A 7,109-nucleotide genomic window follows, 5' to 3' on the forward strand; every position below is an offset into this window, starting at 1 on the left:
TTAACAATGGCTAAAATTATCGATGTGTGATTTAAGATTATGTTAACTATGAGACATCAAATTGGACTTCTTGAACTAAGCAGTGTTTGGGTCACAGTGTAAAACACATGTAAATATTAAGGATTGGTGTTCTAGGGATTGATGTTTTGATTTTTTTAAGTTTCTTTTTACTTACAAGCAATGCACATATATACAACATTTTTAAATTTCAAGTTTTTAAATTAAATATATCAGTTGCTATAATTGTTTTAGTCATAATTAATATCAACACTAAGTTTTATTATGCTATTTATGAGTTTGAAAATACCTCTCCTTTCAAAATATATATTACTTGTTCTCTTATGAACATCTGTACTACCATCTACTGGAAAGGTAAGTATATATCAGATATCATTATTTTCAGCCATTCAAAAAAGAATACAATGAATCTGAAAAAAATGCAAAACACTGTCATTTTTTGATATTCAAAATCTGCCATTTAAACACAGTAATTATTTTGTATATATATCATACTGAAAGATATACACACATATATATACCTCCTATCAATACATGTGTGCACTGATCATAAAATTTTAAATTGTGTAATTACTTAACATTTATTCACTAAATGTTTCATTTTTATCTCATGATTTTACTGTTAGTTTTCAAGTATTTTCTGAATGTAGAAGTCAAATGAAATTTGGATAGAGTGAATTAACTTTGACTTGTCAAATGTTTATATACTTTCATTTCTTTAGTAACATATTTTTCAGTGAAATAATAGTGTTAAAAATCATCTAGATGAAATTCAGAAATTAAAACTAGAGCACTATATTTAAAGATAGATAGATAAAAGGCTCATTTTCCATGGACATCTAGGGTATATAAATTCATGTTTGTGTTCTATGATGGAGATTGAGAAACTATGCAGAAGTTTACCACATGCACAAATGTTAACAAATGTTACATTGTGTGAAGTCTTGAATCATGTCCTGACCCTTCCACCTGCAAACTGTTAAAACTTGAGCAATTTAAGGGGTGCATAGGTGGCAAAGTTGGTTAAGCATCCAACTTGGTTTAGGCTGGGTCATGATCTTTGGGTCATAAGATTGAGTCCTGTGTTGGGCTCCCCGCTCAGCATGGAGTCTGCTTGATATTCTCTCCCTCTCCTGCTCGCTCTCTCTCTCTCTCTCTCTCTCAAATAAATAAATAAATAAAAACAAAAAAGCAAACTTGAGCAATTTAAGTAACATCTCTGATACCCGGAATTATATGTATTGGGACTTTTGGAAACCTCCAGAGATAATTGATAAAAGTGCCCATTTCTTTTTTTTTAATTAAAAAAAATTTTAATTAATATATAATATATTATTTGTTTCAGGGGTACAGGACTGTGATTCATCAGTCTTACACAATTCACAGCGTTCACCATAGCACATACCCTCCCCAATGTCCATCACCCAGCCACCCCACCCTCTCACCCCCACCACTCCAGCAACCCTCAGTTTGTTTCTTGAGATTAAGAGTCTCATATGGTTTGTCTTCCTCTCTCTTTTCATTGTGTTTCATTTTTCCCTCCCTTCCCCTATGATGCTCTGCTTTGTTTCTCAAATTCCTCATATCAGTGAGATCATATGATAATTTTCTTTCTCTGATTGACTTATTTCGCTTAGCATAATACCCTCTAGTTCCATCCATGTTCTTGCAAATGGCAAGATTTCTTTTTATTGAAGGCTGCATAATATTCCATTGTATATATATACCACATCTTTTTTTTTTAAGATTTTGTTTATTTATTTGACAGAGAGAGAGAGAGACAGCAAGAGAGGGAATACAAGCAGGGGGAGTGGGAGAGGGAGAAGCAGGCACCCCACCAAGGAGTGAGCCTGATGTGGGGCTCAATCCCAGGACCCTGGGATCATGACCTGAGCTGAGGGCAGATGGCTGCTTAACGACTGGGCCACCCAGGCACCCTAGTATACCACATCTTCTTTATCCATTCATCTGTTGGTGGACATCTAGGCTCTTTCCATAGTTTCTTATAAGATAATTATCAAAAATTCTGGTAACAGTTTATACATATTTTACAAATATCTTTGGATTTATTTTGCATTCATAATGATACTCCTCTATCAGCCAGCATTTCTCAGTCAAGCAACATATGCTAATAATTATGATTAAGTTCATAGAAGTACTTAAGCCAGCAATGAATTGGTTCATTTGTTTGAAATATTAAAAAAAAATCAAAGTTGAGTTAATTTTTGTCCTCAATATCCATTCAATGAAATAGTGTATGTGCTTTATTCATACCTCTTTTAGTTCTGATGATAGATTGAATAATGCAGTAAAATATAGAAGCCACAAACAAAAAATAGCATGGATTTTGTATAGAAAGTAATTAGATTCAATAATTAAAGATTATATCCAATTAAATGGTGGGGCAGCCAAATCATAAATTTTGTTAATGTCGTTAGTGTCGGTTGTTACTATTTATTCTTAAATAAGATTTAGTAAATAAGATCAACAAAAATTTGGATTTAGAATTGATTTGCAAGAAATTGTTTCTTCTGGGTAAGTAGAAATGGATATTTTTTGGAACTGTAGAAATGGTAAAATCAGCTGCTTAAAGTCAGGCATATTTAAGGAGCTCATTATTTCTACTCAAGTACCCATTAGGTATACTTGGAAATCAACATTTAATGATTTTGGTTAAACATCAGAGTAAAAAGGTACACTGTCAAATTACAAAATCTGTTTTTTCCTTTACTAGGAGTTAAAATAAGGGTAATAAAAAAGAAAAAATACTTATTATAAAGTTTTAGCTATTAAGATTGGCAAGTAATAAAATATGCTGATTTAGAATTACTTACTAGAACAATGGCATCCATATATCTACAGTTGCTATAATTTTATGAGCTTTTCTGACTGCTATTGAATGCTTTAAATGTGCTCCAATAAATTAAACAATCACATTTATGTGTACTCACAAAGTTCTTTTATTCTACTTTGTAATACATAAATCTTGAAAATGCAAGTTTTTAAAGGCAGGTTATATGATATTCCAAGAATCAATAAAAATTTTAATTCATATAAAAACATTAGAGCAGTGTGAAATACATTAAAAAAGATAGTATTAAAAAGTAAAATAAATATAAAATCATTAAATTATATATATTTTTACATACTTGAAATCCTTCTAAAAATATTATTTATATAAGTGAAAATAAAGTATATTTTCAAGCAAATGCATACATTACCTCCTGGGGTTTACACTATTATAATTAGTGACAAATGTGGTAAGTATACTTTTGTGAACTTTGCTCATACAATTTTGATAATATCACCCATTTAAGAAATGCTATTTTATGAGCTTATTTGCCTTACAAATATACCTTTATGAAATTTTTACACTTGTATGTGCTGTGGTTCTTACCTACATGCTGAAACTTTTTTCCTATAATCTTTTTTTCTAATTCCCAATTATTGTTAAATTCTATAATATATTTAAAGAAAAAAAATAAAGAGTAGTAGACATGACCAAGCATGAACAGCATGTTTACACAACATACGATGACATTTCAATGATTATTTAAGATTCACTTTCCAAAATGTTAATGTGTAGATTATATATACTTCTAAGTTTCACGATTAAACAAGACATCATATGTAAATAACTTATCAGAGTTGCTATCTATTAGTAACTATATTACACATGTTAGTTCTATCCTTTTATTCCTGGGTGGAAATTATCTGAACATTTTGTTAAATAATTCAAGCAATGTTCTCTCCTCATTTATTGCTACCCATCCCATGGGTATACAAGAAAGAATGATAAATGGCCCTAGCTTTTGGGGATCTCTGTCTTGGAAAATCAGTGAAAAAAATATTACAAGCAGTAGGTCCATAGTTAAACAGACAGAATACATGTTAAAATTATTGTTTTAGTTATAAAATCTCTTCATTTGAAGGATCTAAATAATATTGATTTAAGTTAACTTAAGCTTACCCTTGGATTTATATATCCATCCCCAATGTAAACTCCAAATTCAAGTAGATTACAGTTTCTTGTTCCTGTCCATAAATTCATAGTTGTTGTTTTTTTTTTAACTTAAGTATTCCAAGAAACAGTCAGTCCTCTATACATATAACTCTATTTGACGAGTTCTTCTAATACTGAAGTAAAAAATAAAATATATCAGAAAAACACTGAATTTGAGGCTTCATGATATATTTTTTCTGATCATGTATTATTGTATGTTATGTATGTTTTCTTTTTATATTTGAATGTTATCTTTGGTTTATACAAATGGTAATTTTATGATCCTGCACCCTTAATATAAAGAAGTAAAGAAAAACTGCCACAATCATCATCCAACCCTACCATGAGCAAATTAGTTTCTAGTGATCACCCATGAAAGGCAAACATCTTCTTACAGAACACTGGGGTTCCATTTCTGTTACCTCTTCTGGTACAGCAAATGACACTTCGGTGCCTGATAGAGTTTATTTGCCTCTTAGGTATACCATACTCACTGAAGCATTACACAATAATATTAACTTGGATTGTAAATTCAATGAACCAGTGCACATCATCCCCAGTTCTGTGCTATGCATAGCACCTAATGCACTGTAGAAAACTGTTTTGGTTTGAATATTGTCCAAAAAATAATAATTTTATAAGAACAAAGGTAGAAAATTATGAGCAATAAAATTCAAAATTAAGATATATGTTAGTTTATCTATCAATAGCATATCTGCTATTCTTAATTTTTCACTTTTCTAGAACCTAGTTCTTTTTTTTTAAAGATTTTATTTATTTATTTGAGAGAGAGAGAGAGAATGAGAGATAGAAAGCATGAGAGGGAAGAGGGTCAGAGGGAGAAGCAGACTCCCTGCTGAGCAGGGAGCCCGATGTGGGACTCGATCCCGGGACCCCAGGATCATGACCTGAGCCGAAGGCAGTTGCTTAACCAACTGAGCCACCCAGGCGCCCTAGAACCTAGTTCTAAAAAGCTAGTTTATTATCTTTCTCTAAGCATTTGTTGCCCTCCCTACCTTTTTTACCTTGGGAGTTGTTTTTGTTCTTTCTTTTATACTAATGACCTCACACTCCCTATAGATGATTTTGCTTCCAAGCATCCCTCACATTTCTTCTTAGTCACAAAACAGGAAAGCAGCAAAAGCCAAAATAAGAAAAAAAAACCCTGCAAAAATTAGTTTTCAATTTCATAACCTTAACTAATGTATGCTTTTCCTACTTCAACCAGAAAAAAAAAAAATATAGTACTAGCATTTATTTATGCTCTCCGACCAAGACAATCTATTTCCAGAAAATTTATGTCACATTTCAACCCTTGTCCCTGTATCTGTATAAAATATTTAAAATAAAGGAAGAAATGCAAAAGAAGAATAAAAATATCAGTAATCCAGTAAGTCTAGAATTTTTTTTGAAAAACAAATGTAAAATGGCCTCAGTAAAGCTAATACAGTGTTTATAATATAATCATGAGTGTATGTGTTGAAGACCGTAGGTGAGGTGATACCAGTAAAGAAAATCTTTTAAAAATCATTACAGTTCATGTTCAAAGAAGTGGAAGAAGATGGCACTCACCAGCTTTTTACATGCACCTACTCAGCTACCTCAGGACCAACTTGAAGCTGAAGGAAAGGCAAGATCCCGGGGATCATGGCAGACCTCACTGGTCTCCTCCCAAAGAGAACCTTCCCCATATGGGTACTAGAAAGTCTGAATACCTCAGTTATTAGAGGATTTTTGAGATGGAGGTACTTTTCCAGAGATCCACGTAGCCCAGTGTCCAGTGGGGATATGGGATGAAGGAAAAAAAATGTCAAATGCACTGGCCATTCAGGTGGATGATGAAGGAAAAATTAAATATGATGCAATTGCTCAGCAAGGGCAGTCAAAAGACAAGGTCATTTAAAGCAAGTACACTGACCTGGTTCCAAAGGTTTCTGAATACAGATAACCCAGACCTGAAAAGACCTGATGAAGAAGCCGTTAAAGAGATAACAGAAAAGACAAGGGTAATCCTAGAAAAATCTATATCAGAGAAGGTTGCTGCAGCCATGCCAGTTTGAGCAGCTAATAAACTGGCTCCTGCTCAGTATATTTGACACACACCAAATCAACAAGGAGTGGCTTTCAACTCTGGAGCTAAACAGAGAGTTACTAGGATGGTGGAAATGCAGAAAGATCCAGTGGAACCTCCAAGTTTAAAGATTAATAAGAAAATTCCCTGAGAACCACCCTCTCCTCCTACACCTGTCATGCATTCTTCTAGCCAAAAGAGGACCATGAAGGAATAAGAATGGAAGATTCCTCCTTGTATTTCAAACTGGAAAAATCAAAGGGTTATAAAATTCCATTAGACAAACATCTGGCTGCTAAAGGAAAAGGGCTGCCAACAGTGCACATCAATGAGAACTTTGCCAAGCTGGCTGAAACCCTCTATATTGCTTATTGGAAGGTTTGTGAAGCTATAGAAATATGGGCTCAAGTAGAGAGAAAGACGGCTCAAAAAGAAAAGGAGAAACATGAAGAGAAACTTAGAGAAGTGGCCCAGAGAGCCAGGGAGAGAAGATTTAGGATCAAAACCCATGTGGAAAAAGAGGTTGGAGAGACACCCAAGAGGGATGAAATCCGGCATGACAGGCGAAAGGAGAGACAGCACAAGGGGAGAATCTTTCCAGAGCAGCTCCTGATAAGAGGTTAAAACTACAGAGAAATGAAAATCAAGATATCAGTGAAGTCATTGCTCTCGATGTGCCCAAACCTCAGAAGTCCAATGAAGTCCAGTATGACCAAAGGCTCTTCAACCAATCCAAGGGTGTGGACAGTGGTTTTGCAGGCAGAGAAGATGAAATTTATAATGGTTATGATTAAGCTTAGAAAGGTGGCAAATATATGGCCCAGAATATTTTCATGCCCAGTAAAATTCTGGACAAGGACATGTATTCTGATGACCTAGAAGCCAGAATAAAGACCAAGGGTTTTGTTCCTGATAAGGAATTTTCTGGTTCAGGCCATAGGCAGAAAGGCCCAGAAGCACCAGTTCAGTTTGAGGAAGATCCTTTTGGTTTGTACAAGTTTTTGGAAGTAGCCAAAC

The 7,109-nt window shown here is 33.7% G+C and overlaps 1 pseudogene; it reads left to right on the plus strand.

The window, feature by feature from the left end:
• Positions 1–5,582: 5,582 nt before the first annotated feature.
• The window catches only part of LOC113925877, a 1,610-nt pseudogene continuing 83 nt past the window's right edge, over positions 5,583–7,109 (plus strand).

The sequence above is a fragment of the Zalophus californianus genome, chromosome 2, assembly GCF_009762305.2.
Source record: "Zalophus californianus isolate mZalCal1 chromosome 2, mZalCal1.pri.v2, whole genome shotgun sequence".
Lineage (NCBI taxonomy): Eukaryota > Metazoa > Chordata > Mammalia > Carnivora > Otariidae > Zalophus > Zalophus californianus.